This window comes from Stenella coeruleoalba (genome assembly GCF_951394435.1).
Source record: "Stenella coeruleoalba genome assembly, chromosome: 2".
NCBI classification, from domain to species: domain Eukaryota; kingdom Metazoa; phylum Chordata; class Mammalia; order Artiodactyla; family Delphinidae; genus Stenella; species Stenella coeruleoalba.
This window is the reverse complement of record NC_137147.1, coordinates 146,096,356-146,112,446: the sequence shown is the minus strand read 5'-3', so window position 1 is coordinate 146,112,446 and position 16,091 is coordinate 146,096,356. Positions and strand designations below refer to the sequence as shown.

Genomic DNA, 16,091 nt, shown 5'->3' with positions numbered 1-16,091 from the left:
GAAAGGGGTCTGTTTCTTGACGGTGAAAGAACACAGGTGTTCCCCCTTTATAGTGATGTGAGAGGGACGCACCCCATACACATACATTTTAAAGGCCGGGGGGATAAAATCCACATGCCAGGGAGACAGGTCGAGGGTCTGAGAAGGAACTCCCCGCCGTGAGAAAACTCCACCTGGAGAGTGCAGGGTGTATCTGACCACAGCTGCAGAAAGGGTTCAGGCCTGCGAGGGGGGCCAGCCAGGCCCAACCAGGGAGGAGGCCTTGGGAGGTGGGTTGCCCACTATCCAGAGGCAGAGAGCCCTCCTTCCAGAAGGGAGGGGACAACCCCAAGTCACCCCCTCTCTGCTCAAGCGCTTTTCCTAACTCACGCCTCTGCTCCCTGGGCGGGCAGAATCCCGGCTCACAGCTGCAGGGGCAAGTGCTGGGGAGAGGAGATGTCTGGATCCAGCTGGCTGAGGTCTCGCTCTGCCAACCTCCCAGGCTCCTGGAGTCTTTCAAGTCTCCGACATTCAGTTCTCCTTTCTTTGCATCAAGTGGCCTTACTTTGCCTCCAGAAAACAGGCACTGGTAGCAAGAGTTGCACTCCTGATGCCAAGATTTCAGGCTCCCGAGGCTCTTGCACTGGGCCAAAACTGCCTGCCTCTCCCTGCAGGGGCAGAGAGAGAGAGAGAGTCCTACAGGAGAACTCCCTAGGGGTCCCAGGACACCAAATGGAAGGGCCGGAAAAGAAGGGAAAACTCTCAGCCGTCTCCCCAAGCCCTTCTGCCTTATGATGGCAACAGCTTAGACCTCGGACAGCTGGCTGAGATCTCCAGCTAAATATTCATCTCATCAACGTCAGCGCAATGTTAAGCCACTGTACTGGCTTGGCACTCCAGCTTAATACCTGCTGGCAATTAGGGTCTGGAATCTACCCATGGGACCCATTCTAATCCTGAATCCTAAAAGCAATGTGTGGAATAATACTGAACCAAGAGATGTTTCCCAAAAAACAAAGATCCAACGGTGGAGGGGCAACTTGTATTTGGAATAAGACAGCAGTACCAGTATCTTTGAATCCACCCTGAAAAACAAACCATGGTGGCCCTCTGAGTGGAAAGATTCCATGGTATTTGAAATTTCCAAGGTTACTAACTAAGGGGTAACCGGAGAAACCTGAGAAGGCAGAGTTGCTTGAGAGGCAGTAAATAAAGATGTAAGAAACGGAGGTGCCATGAGCAGACTTGGGCCCAATTCCATTCCCGCCAGGAGCCTTAGGCAAGTGGCATGCAGGGGAAGGCAGACCTTTGTAAAACGTGGGACACTCTGGACCTTCCTAAAGAGAAAAGCATTAGGAACCATCAGTTCTTTCCGAAGTCACAACTGTTCATAAGGGGTTGTTCATGCATAGCTGGGGAAACTGAGACCACCTTGAGAACAAATAACGAACAGGCGAATAAGTAAGTAAAAAAGTTTCATCTGTTTATCTGTCACTGCCAAGTGCCAAGTTTCTCTATGCAGAGCAAGGAAACAATTTCCATGCAACCGGTCAAGAGATGCAACTCGTGTTTGCCTGAAGCCATGGCATGGCAAACGTGCGGCTTCAGATCTCGCAGGCTATCAGCCATCTGGCGGGGTGGGTACCTGATTGGGAAGGCTCCCAGGTAAGCACAGCTCCTGCAAGTGACTCAGTAGGTGGTTCCGACGCTTCTGAGTCAGGACCAAGCCCATGGCCCCCGTGCCAAGCCTCCCTGCCATTGTTGAGATGCTCTGGTCTTGGCTGATATGAGATACTGAGGACCTCTGGTGCTCCTCTATAGAGGGATGAACTCTCTCTCTGACAACTGACCAGAAGCGCAGCTGACATCACTCAGTGGCCCTTCTCTCGTGCCTCCCAAGCCCTGGAGAGTTTTGATGGCTTTCAACATCAGGTAACCTTTACTTTAAAAGCTCACTCTTCCTTCAGGAGCTTCCAGGTTGTCTCCCAGGGTCATGAACTTGTGGACACAGAATACCTAGTTCTAGCTTCCTTGGGTTAGGACCCTGAGCAAGCCACTCACCGGAGACCTCGAGTCCTGCCCATCCAAATTTCATCATCAGCTCAATCGTCCTCCAGCGCCGTGATGATCACATCAATCTCCTAACCTAAACTCTCCGCAGGCTCCCCTGCGTATGGAGTCAGGTCCAAACTCCTGGGCCTGCTATTTAACTTCCAATCTATCCTTCAAGCCTCCTCTTCCTCCACTAGTCTACCTGTAGTCTATGTTCTGGGCAAACTGAGTGAGGAACACTCACTCTTCTCTCGAGCTAGTGCCCTTTCTAGTCCTGTGCTTTGCAGGTCCCTTTACTTGAGATGCCTTCTCTTTGCCTTGTGAAATTCTGCCCACCCTTCAAGGCCCAGATCAAACGCCACCTCCTCCCCCCACACCTTCCCCAGGTCATCTTTTGTGCAGCCCCTTTGATCTCACACCATACAGTGTTGCTACCTTCCTATTGGCACACAGCACCCTGTTCTGAACTGCCGGTCTTTGTATGAATGACTTACATCTCCTCCTGGATGGCGTATGCTCCTTAGAAAATGATGGGAGTGAGGCGGGAGCATATCTTATTCCTATTTCCCATTATGCTTGCGTATACAAATTTGTACTAATGAATAAATGAATGAATTCAGAAGCTCTAGATAAGTGTTCTAAAATTAACTACACTGTGCTACTTTGTCCCACAGGTAGCTGCACACCAGTAATAAAAGCAGCCTGGCCACAAGCTTCTCATATGGGAAGCAGCAGAAGCCTCGGCGTGATCCACTCTGTGGGCCACGCGATGTCTTTGGGTGCGTGTACACAGACTTCCAGGAGCCAGAGGCAGCATCCGCTTTGAAAGGGCCCAGAGCACCTGGGCTCCCTCATTTCTCAACATGATGAGAAGCACACTGGAATCTTGGAGCTGACAGTCTTCCTGGTAAAGAAATACCCACTTAGCAGAGTCCCACTGCAGCTCCACACACCATGCATCAACAGGGGTGGGTCACAGTGCCCTCCTGGCAGCGAGCCAGCTGGAGACTGGAGGTTTGGTTTTGCTGTGCTCCTGGGTGGCCTTGATCTGTGTTAACAAGGCTCGGTTCTGTGTGACCAGCTAAGAAGGAGACTGGCCTGCCTGGCATGCAGAGAGCCTCCCGAAAGCTGGTGCACCTGCTTCGTGCTGGCCCAGTGGCATCGAAACGTGTATGTGTGGGGAGGGGCAAGTGAGGGAAGGAAGACTTTCTAAAGCTCTCTTTTCCACTTGCCCTCGAAAGACCAGTGTTTTCAAACTTTAGCAAGGGTCAGAGTCACCTGGAGGGGTTGCTGAAACAGGCTGCTGGGCCAAAACTCTAGAGCCTCTGATTCAGTAGCTGTGGAACAGGGCCTGGGACTCTGCATGTCTAACCAGTTCCTAGGTGACGCTGACGCTCAAGGTGCAGGGACCAAACTTTGAGAACCACGGCTCTAGGCCACCCCCAGAAAGGCAAGTGAAAGCTATCAGAAATTGAACAAGTTATGTGACTGTCTCTCTGCCTCCGGGCTCTGCCCCATGAAGATGGTCCCCCACCTTTGCCACAGAAACCACCTTCTGGAAGTCCACACCTGCCTAGACCACTGGCTTCACTGCCTCTTCCTTGCCTATAAAATAGACTCCAACTTCCCAGCCAAGCTCCTATTGACTAAGTTCTAACTGTGTGCCAGGCACTGTTCTAAACCCTTTTCCCATATTAACTCATTTTATCCGCATAATTCTATGCAGTAGGTACTATTATTATCCTCATTTTAGAAATAATGAGTCCCACAGTGAGCCCTCAGGAAATATTTTCTGAATGAATGGATAGAGGAACCCGCATAATCATTGACACCATGGACTACAGAAGGCTGTTTCCATGCCAAGGAAAGCCAGCAGAAAGTGAAGAACTGGCTTGTCAACCAGTTATTTGTTCCTGCACTCCACCAAATAACCCGTTTGCCTGCCATTGGCTGGATATTCTGGCTTTGTGTAGACATCTCCTCGCTGGGAGGAAAGCCAGAGATACTCTCTCACAAAGGGTTGTTTAATAATAACCAGAAACTGGAGAGGAGCAGAAAGGAACACAGCGATCCCACACAATCCGAGGAAAATGGACTATTCAGGCTCCTGGTGCCCAGCCTGCCAACAAGGGCCTCTGGTGTGGCCTGAGGTTTCTTAATTTTTATTGTAAAAACAGAACATGCATATGTCTCTCCTGATCATCACCACCAAATGCACCGGCAAAAACATCTACGGACGCATATTACTCTAATGCAACGCTAATGCCTGCGTTGGAACAGAAAACCAGGTCATCTTTGAAAATCTATAAATGGACAGCCCTCTCTGTCTGTTACTTATTTATGTTTCCCGCCTTTTGCTCAACCAGCCTTCAGGCCCAAACAGAGAAAACACAGCATACGTAAAGCTACCAGTACAGATAAATAAAACGCCAGACTCAGACTGGTAGCTTAATCCCTCACTGCCTTGGAGGAGGTGACCTTCACCAGCTGGATGCTATACAAATGACCAGCAAAATGCCAGCCTATGAGACCAGGCGGCTCATTCCTAAGGTATGTCTTCTTCCCCAAGGATATTCCACTTTGACCTTCCGGAGAACATACTTGTTTGCTGTGAATGGAACATGATGGTTGCAAAGTGAGTCTGAACCCAAATCTCTTTGGGTAAACTGAGCTTGATGTTGAGTTCATCACCAGCTGAAGTTTCTGGATCATCTCCAGGGCTTTCCCCACTGGCCTGCCCTGCAGTGACCCGGCCTCAGGGTGCACCAGGATTAACACAACCAGCAGGAAGTCCATACATGAGAGAAGTCATCAGAGTCTCTATGCAAAGTTCCAGCAGAAAGACACCTATGCCAGATTCAAGCCTAACAGATGTCCCTGTGGGATCTACGGCCCTGGAGGAAGCCCATTTCGGGGACCAACACCACTTGCCTTGTTCCTTACAGTTTTCCTTCTGGCTGCTCTCAACAGCCCTCTCTTGGCTGGAACAAACTAGGTTACTCTCACCCCGTTCTCAGTGTCACCTGGTGCTAGGCAACCTGTGGAATGGCTTGTCTGGAGAGATCTGCTGTGATGAGCAGCACAGAGGTATGTTTCCAGAAACAGCCTGGATGGAGAGGCAGAAGGCATCCTTACACACCTTTTAGGCCTTCAGCCTCTGCAGCTTCAGAAGTGAGAACGTTTGCTTCAGCATCCTCCCCATCGCCCTCAATACCATCTAGCAACTCAAATGCAGATCACAGTTGCTCTATCCAGCCCTGAAAGCAACTGTGTGGAGGAACCAATACAGACCGCTCTGCCCTCGACCAGGTGGTAGCAGCGGTCAAGCAACCAGCCCTTGTCTTCATTACATCCTCTTTTTCTAGTGCAGGGAATTAAATCTCTCCTTAGCTAGGTATAAAAATGAGCAGTTGATACTGGTGAAATGTAGAAGACAGGGATTTTTTTTTAAATAGATCTTTATTGGAGTATAATTGCTTCACAATACCGTGTTAGTTTCTGTTGCATGACAAAGCGAATCAGCCATATGCATACACATGGAAGACAGGGATTTTGACGGGGCAGGAGAAGATGGTAGAAATCTCCAGATGCCAAGGACTCTGTTTCTGAAACCACTCCAGTAGCACCACTTCAACAAATAGAGGGACTTCCCTGGTGGTCCAGTGGTTAAGAATCAGCCTTCCAACGCAGGGGACACAGGTTCGATCCCTGGTCGGGGAACTAAGATCCCACGTGTCGTGGGGCAACTAAGCCTGCATGCTGCAACTACTGAGCCCACGCGCCACAACTAGAGAAGCCCGTGTATCACACTGAAAGATCCTGCATGCTGCAACTAAGGCCCGATACAGCCAAATAAATAAATAAGTTAAAAAAAAAAACAAAAAACAAATAGAAAGCACTGGGTTGAGATAGGGCATGATTATGAGATAAAAGGAACGGTAGAGCTCACATTCTGTGATGGGAGGGGTGTATGTCGTTCATTTTTAATCTGACTATAATTGTAAGCATTTACCTACTACAGTGTGCCAGGCACTGTATGGAGTGCTTTATGTTGGATTACGGATATGGAAACTGAGGCACACCACTGGCTAGTGGCCAAGCTGGGAGGAGAACCCGAGATCTGAAACCACGACTGACTGTCCCCTTCTGCTACAAAGCCTTTCGCTGAGCTCAGAAAAGCACCAGGCCCAGCGCAGGCATTCTCCGAATACTTCTAGATGGTCAGCACCAAGCTTGAACACAGGAGATGCTCAAGACTATTTCCTCTCTGAGCGATTCTTGCTGTGCATTTCATAAAGCTTTTATCTTGGGGAGAAAGGACTCACGCTCATCCAGTTGGAGTGCCAAGTTCTTCCAAGCTTGAGGAAATCCTGCCTCATTAAACCCACGAGTTACCAAGCAGCACAGGAAAAGCTTATCACAGATTTCCTGAAACTGGGTGTGACCGGTTGGTTCAAAGCCTTGATAATTCCACGTTTTACACAATAGGGGCAGAAAAATATACGATTAGTCGTTAGAGCCTATTCTCGTGGGTGATTCCTCCAAGTCCCCGAACTCCAACTTGGGTCTTCATAACACAATCGATTCTGGTAGCACCACAGACAGCAGAGAGATTCCTGAACCAGAGAGCTTTGAACTACGACATCTAGGCTCAAGTCTCAGCCCCGACCAACAGTGCTCTCTGCATGACCTTGAGCTAATCACCAAACTGCTCTGACAGTCTGTGTTATTTATTATCAGTAAAGTAGAGATGATATCTGTACTTAAGTGACATCAACCCACACTCCTCAGAAGTTTACAATCAGGGTCAATGAAGATACTATATGTGAAAACGTATATGAGCATAAATAACAATAACAGTGACGATAACTAACATTTCTTGACTGCTTATGTGCCAAGAACCCCAATTAAGTGGACACTAATATCTCCACTGCTAGTGAGGAAGAAGATGAGGCTTAGAGAAACAGAACTGGTAGAAGTGGAATGTGAACCCGGGTTGTTCTAACTCATGCATTTTCAGAAGAGTTGAAAATTGGTTCTTGGGGGCAAAGATAATCTAACTTTTCAATGTATTCAACACAGATATACATACAACACATAAAGAAAGATGCTGTGTATCCGTGGTATTAAAATTCCATGAGGAAGGCAATTAGGAAAAACAACCTCTAAAAAGACTCCTTGGGAGGCAATAATGAAGAAAAATTTGAGAAATACTTGTCAAACTTCCCTACATCATGTCATTTCCTATAATTAATAAAGATTATTATTACCATGCCATTAGCCTCCTACAATGGAAGATCAGATGCTGGGTTCAAACATGGTCCTAGAGAAGGTGGTTGCCACTTTATTTGCCATTGTGGATGGCCTAGCTTAGAGGTCATGTGCAAAGAATTAAAATACCTTCATATTTAAATTCCAAAGGGTAAATCTTCTGCCATTCAAAACAGAAAGTTAATGCATCCCTAATGCTACCCACCCTCCTTCCTCAATGGTACCTATTTAGATCAATTTACACAAACCAGAAGAGAGAATAATTCATTTTAACATTTTAAATAAAATATTGGGAAAAATAATCTAGAACATTATTACAACTCTAACTAGACCTCCCAGTGGGGGCATGCATTGCTCCCTTTCCTTTACTGTTGGAAAAATTGGAGATTTATGTGTAAATTCCAAACAGTATCTGTAGATTAAAAGAAAAGGAACTGGGCTTCCCTGGTGGCGCAGTGGTTGGGAGTCTGCCTGTCGATGCAGGGGACACGGGTTTGTGCCCCGGTCCGGGAAGATCCCACATGCCTCGCAGTGGCTGGGCCCGTGAGCCATGGCCGCTGAGCCTGCGCGTCCGGAGCCTGTGCTCTGCAATGGGAGAGGCCACAACAGTGAGAGGCCCGTGTACCGCAAAAAAAAAAAAAAAAAAAAGAAAAAGAAAAGGAAGTGGCCCATTCCCTGATTATTAAACAAACCAAGCTTATTCATGCGACATGCTCCCAGCAACATGTAAAAGTCCAGTCACTGGCAAAGGCGAAATCAAATGTGTCTGTTCCCACTTGCTATATCCTGCTTTCCTTCTTTCCTTCTCCTGGACTTCCTGCCTAGGCATCCCAGCCACTGATACCCATCCTTGGCCTCCCCATCCTCCTCCCTTCCCACCTTGCCCTTGACTTGGCATTCTTTTCTTGGATTCATTCATTTCATTTATTTGATTGTATCCAACAAACAGCGACCCTACCCTCACAATGAACCAGCCGCTCTTTGGACAGGGCAGCCCTGCCTCTCTAGTCTGAGGGGCCCAACCATCTGGGCCAGCTTGACCCCAATTCCCCGCTGGACACGGGGGCTGGAAAGGAGGGATTTGCAGTCATCAGAGATTTCAGTTTGTACAAACTGCCTTTGAGGCGCTCTTCTGACTGAAGCCCGGCAGGGACGCACCTGCTCACTTGTAACGCCAGGGCCAGGCTGGTCCTGAGGTAGCTGCGATAATCAATCCAGTTGCCATAGCGGACGTAAGTGTTCATTTACCACTCTGCGACCTAGAGCAATAATATATTATGCTTTTCGCCAGCGGGAGCCGCGCCAGCTGCAGCGCGGGGCGGCCGTATCGGCCATCAGTCACCACTCTCCTCCACAACCTTTTGTTCCCTGCTCGTTAGTGTGAATTATAACAGGGGGACAGCATCTTTTTCAGAAGAGTCTCTCCTGTTAGGTCTAAGCGCTAACTCATTCCAGGTTGTTCCAAGTCGGCTGCACTAGCCTGGGATGGTATCGCCCACTGGTCTTCTCTCTTCTCCCTCCCTGGGTGCTTAGGATGGGTGAAAAACAGAGTGGGTGCACTTTTCTACCAGGCAAGATAAAAAACCACTCAACTCTATCTACTATAAATATTGGATACTGCATTTTGTTGCACTCGGTCATGTCCCCGAAGGCCTGTCATGATGGTAAATTACATTATAGCACACTAAATAGGCCATCATGTCAACTTTGGGCCTTGGCACTGCTACTTCCAGATGAGTAGAAGATCACTTCCAAAGCCACAGATGGGAGGATCAGGGGCCGCCACCGCCACCCTATCAACATTTTTTGAAAATGTTTCACTGTGATAGTAATGGCAAATTGTCTAAGATCATAAAAATGAAAACTGGGTCAAGGTATTAGGTGACTAGGAGAAATCAAGAATAAAACTGTCAGCAGAGATTATTCCTCATAGCCCCCAACTGGAAGCAACCCAAATAGCCATCAATTTGTGAACAGATAAACAAACTGTATATCCTATATCCTATACAATACAGAATGCCATTCCAGCAATGAAAAGCAATGAAATATTAATACACACCATGACATGGATGAATCTCAGAAACATTATGCTAAGAGAAAGAAGTTGAACACAAAGACTGTATATATATATGACTTAATTTATATGAAATTCTAGAAAAAAGCAAAACCACAGTGACAGAAAGCAGATCTGTGGTTGCCAGAGGCCAGGGGTGGGGAGAGGGACTTGAGAGCAAATGGGCCCAAGGGAGCTTTTTTAGGGTACGCAAACTGTGCTACATATTGATTCTGGTGGAGGTTATATAAGTACACACAATTACAGAAATTCACCAAACTGTACACTTCAAGTTGGTGAATTTTATTGTATATAAATAGTACCTTAATAAATGGAAACACAGCAAAACAAAACAAAACCCACAAGCAAAGATTACTGAATAAGAGAAATTGCACTAACTTCTCCTCCTATGTGACAGAAGGCCTACAAGAGAGAAATGGTATTTGATAAGGGATTAATATCCAAAATAAACAGCTCAGACAACTCAATATCAAAAAAAAACCCAAATCAATTAAGAAATGGGCAGAAGACTTGAAGAGATATTTTTTCCAAAGATATACAGATGGCCAACAGATACATGAAAAGATGATCAACCTCACTAATCATCAGGGAAATGCAAATTAAAACCACAGTGAGACATCACCCCACGCCTATCAGAATGGCCGTCGTCAGAAAGACCACAAATAACAAATGATGAGAGTGTGGAAAAAAGGGAACCCTAGTACGCTGTTTGTGGGAATGTAAATTGGTGCAACCACTGAGAAAAACAGTATGGAGGTTCCTCAAAAAACTAAAAATAGAGTTGCCATATGACCCAGCAATTCCACTCCTGGGTATACATCTGAAGAAAACAAAATCACTAATGCCAAAAATGCACCCCAGTGTTCACAGCAGCATTATTTACAATAGCCTAGACATGGACACAACCTAAGCGTCCATCAACAGGTGAATGAACGAAGAAGATGTGGTGTATGTATACAATGGAATACTACTCAGCCAGAAAAAAGACTGAAATTTGCAGTTTGCAGCAACATGAATGGACCTAGAGGGTATTATGCTAAGTTAAATGTCAGACAGAGAAAGACAAATACTGTATGTTATCACTTATATGTGGAATCTAAAAAATAAAGCGAATGAATTTAACAAAACAGAAACAGACTCATAGATATAGAGGATAAACCAATGGTTACTAGTGGGGAGAGGGAAGCAAGGAGGGGCCAGGTAGGGGAGGGGATTAAGAAGTACTAACTAGTATGTATAAAATAATCAACAAGGACAGAAAGGGAATATAGCCAATATTTTATAGTAACTTTAAATGGTGTATAATCTATAAAAATACTGAATCACTATGTTGTACACCTGAAACTAATATTGTAAATCAACTCTACTTCAAAAAGCAAGCAAGCAAGCATTGGTATTGTATAGGAAAGTGAGTTATACTCATTAGGTAAAAGTGAATAAGCCAATCTTGTGGGCCTGAACTTGTAGAGAACAAGCACTTCATAATCTCTGTGGTATGATGGTAAGCTACATAGACCACCACTGCGACAGAAAAGTCCTGTCAGTTTCAGTTCAACTTCCGGTTAATTCAAGCGGGGTCTAAAAGGCACTAAAATGATGGAGTGATTAATAACCAGCGGTGTGGTCTCAGGAAAGTGGTTTCATCTTCCTGGACCTCCTTGCCTCTAGAAATGAAGGATTTGGACATAATGGCTGTTAAAAATGGTACAGTTGTGCCATTTAGCTCTTGTAATCCCCCCTCCCTCCCCCTCAACTAAATCTGGCTGGTCTCAGTGTGGGCATTTTGTAGAATGGGGTAGAGGGCCTACAGCACTTGGAGGGGAGATTACCACTGCCTTAGTCTACAGTGGACCCTAATGATGAGAGGCTGACACCCCGAGGCTGACTTCCCTACATGGACACAGTGGCCAGATTCTATTATGTTCTTACCAAGAGGGGTTCTTGGAAGATCTCCAGTGACTCATCTGCTTTATTTCTAGTTCCTTGGTGAGTGCTTACTTTGTAGTCCAAGAAAACTTTTAGGTGTCAAGACAAGGAATTTTTTTATCTCACTTTTTTATGCAATTATTATACATTAGCATCTGTAACCCAAGACCCCCCTCTTATCACTCTTTTATCTCTTCCAAGATCCTGCAGGTAAGGAAGGGCTTTAATATTTGCCCTTGAATAGAAAAGACATGAGAACCTGATACTGGTGACTAGCATTGCAGTTATTAGCAAGAAAATGGTTTTCAAAAGCAGAGCTTTTACAGAGTTCATTGTTGATCTTTGCATTGTCTACCAGTTCAGGGAGCAGGCAAATCTCCTCTGTCATAAAACCTGCTAAGTCTTCAAGCAAGCCCTCCTTTCTATAAAGCTGACTGAAAACTTAACCCAAAATGTCTTGGGAAGATTCTTCTTAATTTTCTGAAAGCGTTGATTTTTTTTTTTACTTAATAGATCTGGCTGAAAACCAACACATCAGCAAAAGCTATAGCTAATCGTAAAACTAATTACGGAGCCCCTAATAATGGTCAGATACTCTGAATACAGTAGATCTTTCAAACCATACAACTGAATGTGGACACTGAGTCCTAGTGAGTTCATGTCCCAGGTCCAAGGCAACCCAGCTTGTAAGCAGTCCAGCTGGGATATACACCCATGTCGGACCAAATCCAAATTCAATGCTCTTCCCTCTGCTCATTTTCAAATTTGAGAACGGGCTTCTGTTTACATTTCTATTCACAAGGCTCATTGTGTGTGTTATGCAAAATATTCTGCAATTATTTGTCCATGGATAATTAGGTGTGTGTAGGTTTTTCACGTCTTGCACTTTACTTCACATTAGCAATGTCGCCTCAGGCATACGTTCCTGTGAGCAGCCATTCATGAGTGACCTGTAATCAGTTCATAAGATGACTGCTTAAAAGAAATTTCCTGTTACCGATGATGTTTGGAGCTCGGTTCCTAGAACACCATGTGCCTATTATGTGCATATACCTACCGATATTTTGTTTCCTCTTTAACCCAGACCTCCCTATCTTCCCTCGAAACACTATCTTTCATCTTTAAGTTTATGTGCAAAAGTGATGAGAGACAGATACTGGGATGGGGGTGGGGAGGACACAGGCCACTGGGCATCATGAGAGAGAAAAAGATGTAAAAACTCACAACTTCAAGGCTGGCCCTTTCTGCTCTTACATATTATGGAACAAACAAGGCTAATGATATTATCGAGCCCACAAAGCCTTGTTAGAGTTAAAACAGCAGCTCACTGAAGGTCAAATTTATTAGATTCTCTTTTCTACCCTTGGAGAATGGTTGAATAACAGCCTCCTATTTTTAGTGTGCACTCTCTTCTGCAATTCCTTCACCTAAACCAAGAAAACTGAGACAGGGTACCTGTACCCATCTTTGTTGGCATCGAGTTTGAATCTATGTCCAAGTAGCTATGCACAGCAGTGTCTTATTTTGAGACTTGCTAGTGGTTCAGAAGGGCGACTTTGCTACGATGCTGTGGGGAAACCCAGACTGCCAAGCTCTGCAGGACACTTTAAAAGCGGGCTGCCAGGCTGAGAGTTTCATTTTTCACAGTTCTTCTATTTTTCACATGTTCAATTAGCTTAAGAACATCATTTGTGAGCCCATTCCATCTTGTTCTGGCTTTGGCAGTCACTCTTCCGAGATGCTCTTGTTTCTTTGCTGTAATCAAGGTCACACTTAAAAAGGGATATTATTTCTTGATCGGAGTTGCGGGATGATAATGTTTTCAGTATGAAGGTTCAGCCACTCACTATTTTAGAGGACTGGATTCAAGAGGGTAAGACTGAGGGTCTCAGCCCAACGAGGACCTGCATGACTCCTGTTGTCCAAGTAGGACATCTTTCACCACAGCTGGAAATCTAGGGAGCCGGGCAAGAGGGTCTGTAAACATGAGGTTAAATATATCGCTTCTAGCTAAACAAAATAAAACCGAGGCCTTTGCCACGTTCGGTCAGCTGACCATCACTGTGAAGGGAAAACCACATACACACTCACACAAGGTCAGCCAGCTGTCAGAGAAACCCTATAAATGGAAGAACTGCAACATGGGCTGAACATGAGAAGCACCTGGGGAGCTTTAAAAATTCCTGAAGCCCAGCCTACCTCACTCCCAGTCCCCGGGAGTCTGATTTAACTGGTCTGCTGTGGGGCTTAGGCATCAGTATTATTTCAAAGCCCCCAGGAGATTCTCATGTGCATCTAGATCTAGAGCCCCTGCTCCAAACCCGGCCAGCTCAAATGAACCTGGCACTAGGGACATGGCACAAACTGCTTAATGGACACAGTTGCAGGGAGAAAAATCCCCAATGTGTGCATGGTATGCAGCATGGCCCCAGATTCCTGAATGATACTTCCTGTAGTCCCAGAGGGCATGAAACCCTTTCCCGTGACTGTCCCTGCAGAAAACTACAAATATGTCAGCAACAAGAGGAACACTTTAAACTGCATGCCAGACCCACGGGCGAGGAGGACGTTACACGCCCGGCGGGGTCTAAGTTCCCACAGTGACCTGGGCTTAGCAACAGGCAGAGGGTACAGTCACGTCGGAGTGTCCACACGGTCCAAAGCGAGAAGATGTAACAGGTGCTGGAGATGAGCAAAATCAAGAGGATGTAACGACGACAACAAAAGCAAACAGCTCACTTTGGTTTTAGAACGGAACAAGTCAGGAGCTGCCTGGCTTAAGAGCAGAGGGCGGAGGAAGGCTATGGCTGAATATTCCCAGCAATTTGGGGCTGGAATGGAGAGACAACCTATAAAATATCATTTCCCTCCCCAGTCTCTCTGAAAATCCAAACTCATGATCCTATCAACCACTGACATCATGGCGGGGAAACAGGAACTCTCAGGTCTCCTCTGTAAGGGAAATATCTGTATTCCGAGGTTCCTGGTGGAAGGAGCTAGGCATTGCCAGGCTGACATCTCCGGGGACAGAGCAGAACGCCGGCTTCTTGCAAGCAGGTGGGCAGTGCCAACTGGCCAGCACAGGAGGCTGGCTCGCATCCAGGAGACAGTGCTTGCCTGAGCTCCTGTCGGGGGGAAACGCTGCTGTTATATTGTGGCTGCTGCAGACAAGGAGTGAGGGGAAGGATGAGGCTCTCCAGGCTACAACTCTACAACTGTCAAGAACAGAGCTTGTTAGAAGAAATACGGCTTCTTGCTGGTAGGGGAGAAAAAGGGTTCTTTCTTCAAACTCCTTCCATTTACCACCACCACCCCCCCCCCACCAACATGCAAAAATAGACGTTCCATCACAAACTGGTATTAGAAATAAAGGAAAAGAGTCACAACTATATGTTGGAGAAGGGGAAATAACTGGTTCAGGCAAGGGGCATCTCCTTGGCAAACCCAAGACAGCTCACATTGGTGTATATGCCAATATACACCAGAACAAATGGTGACACCTGAAATCATGAGGTCATCCATGCTTCTGGGAAAGTCACGCAACTGGCCTGAAAAGCCAGAAGCAAACCAGGCTATCTACCCAACTTTCAATCCATGAGACAAACTGGGTCTGCTTCCTGCCCTTTTGGCCCAGGTGATGGTGGTCATGAGTTCTCCGGGCAGCTGGACACTTTGAAGGTCAGGGCTGTGGCAGGGTCCCCACCTCCAGCCACTAGGCTCACGCTAAGCTTTAGGCAAGCCTGAAGGAGACGTGATATTCAGTGTGGGATGTGGGCCAGTGGGACCAAGGAGCCTCCAGGAAGAAGGTGCATTCTAAGGAGAGAGTGAATCAAAGTGCATCTTTCTGAATCAAAGAGAATGGGCCAGGATCAGAGGGAGCGGTGGCTCTGAGTGGAACACAGCATCCCTCGCCCCAACTGTCCTGTGCCTTGTGGGAGAACAGCCGCAACTGCATGGGTGAGTAAAAACAAAATGAAACACAAAAGAGCTATTTCTAACATACCATTGTAAAGCAATTATACTCCAATAAACATGTTAAAAAAAAAAAAAAAAAAAGAGCTCTTTCCCAAAAAGGATGGGTGGCACCTTGTGGGCACGAGGGCATCCTGGCTGCCTGCACCTCAGCAGAGGGAGCTGGCACCTAAGTGAAGGTACTGGCGGGAGCTGCACCACTGATGGCATCTTGAACGGGCAGGACACAGGGTCCCAGGGCCTTTGAGGCAGCTCTCTGTGGGCATGAGAAGTAGCATCAATGCTATCAAGAGGAAGCAGCAACCCCATCCCCTTGGTCACCCATGGGCATCTCTGGCAGTGGATGATGCTTTCCTTGGATATCAACTAAGCTGCTGTTTTTAGCATCAGCAGATTCAGAAGGTGTCACCACTTAGAGCCACAAGGAACATGAAGGCAGCCAAGATGACTGGGACAGAGATATGCCCCGAGACTCCCAAATTACTTAAAAGATATTTGGGAAGAGGAGGGAGTAAAGTTCTTTCCAGAACGGATGGGCACAAAAACTATTTGGTGAACCTATTTTATATTCCCAGGCAAATATGACCCAAGAAATACAAGTTACAGGAGTTAAAGAAGAAAAAGAAAACTGAATGGAAAATTTTCTCTGCTTCTTCTTGTGATGCAAATGCAAGGCACCATCCACTTCAAAGAAACAAAATCCATTTTTTTTTTCTCTCTACTCCAAAATGCCAGCATTTATAAATGAGTTATAGGGCTCCCTCCTGGAAGGCAAAACGCTCTCCACGGTTCATTTCCTCAGTCACTCAACAAAGAG

At 46.3% G+C, this 16,091-nt stretch overlaps 1 protein-coding gene across 6 annotated transcripts in view; it reads right to left on the bottom strand.

Moving 5' to 3' along the window:
- The window catches only part of RORA (RAR related orphan receptor A), a 1,120,706-nt gene that overhangs the window by 443,704 nt on the left and 660,911 nt on the right, over positions 1-16,091 (bottom strand). The window lies entirely within an intron of this gene.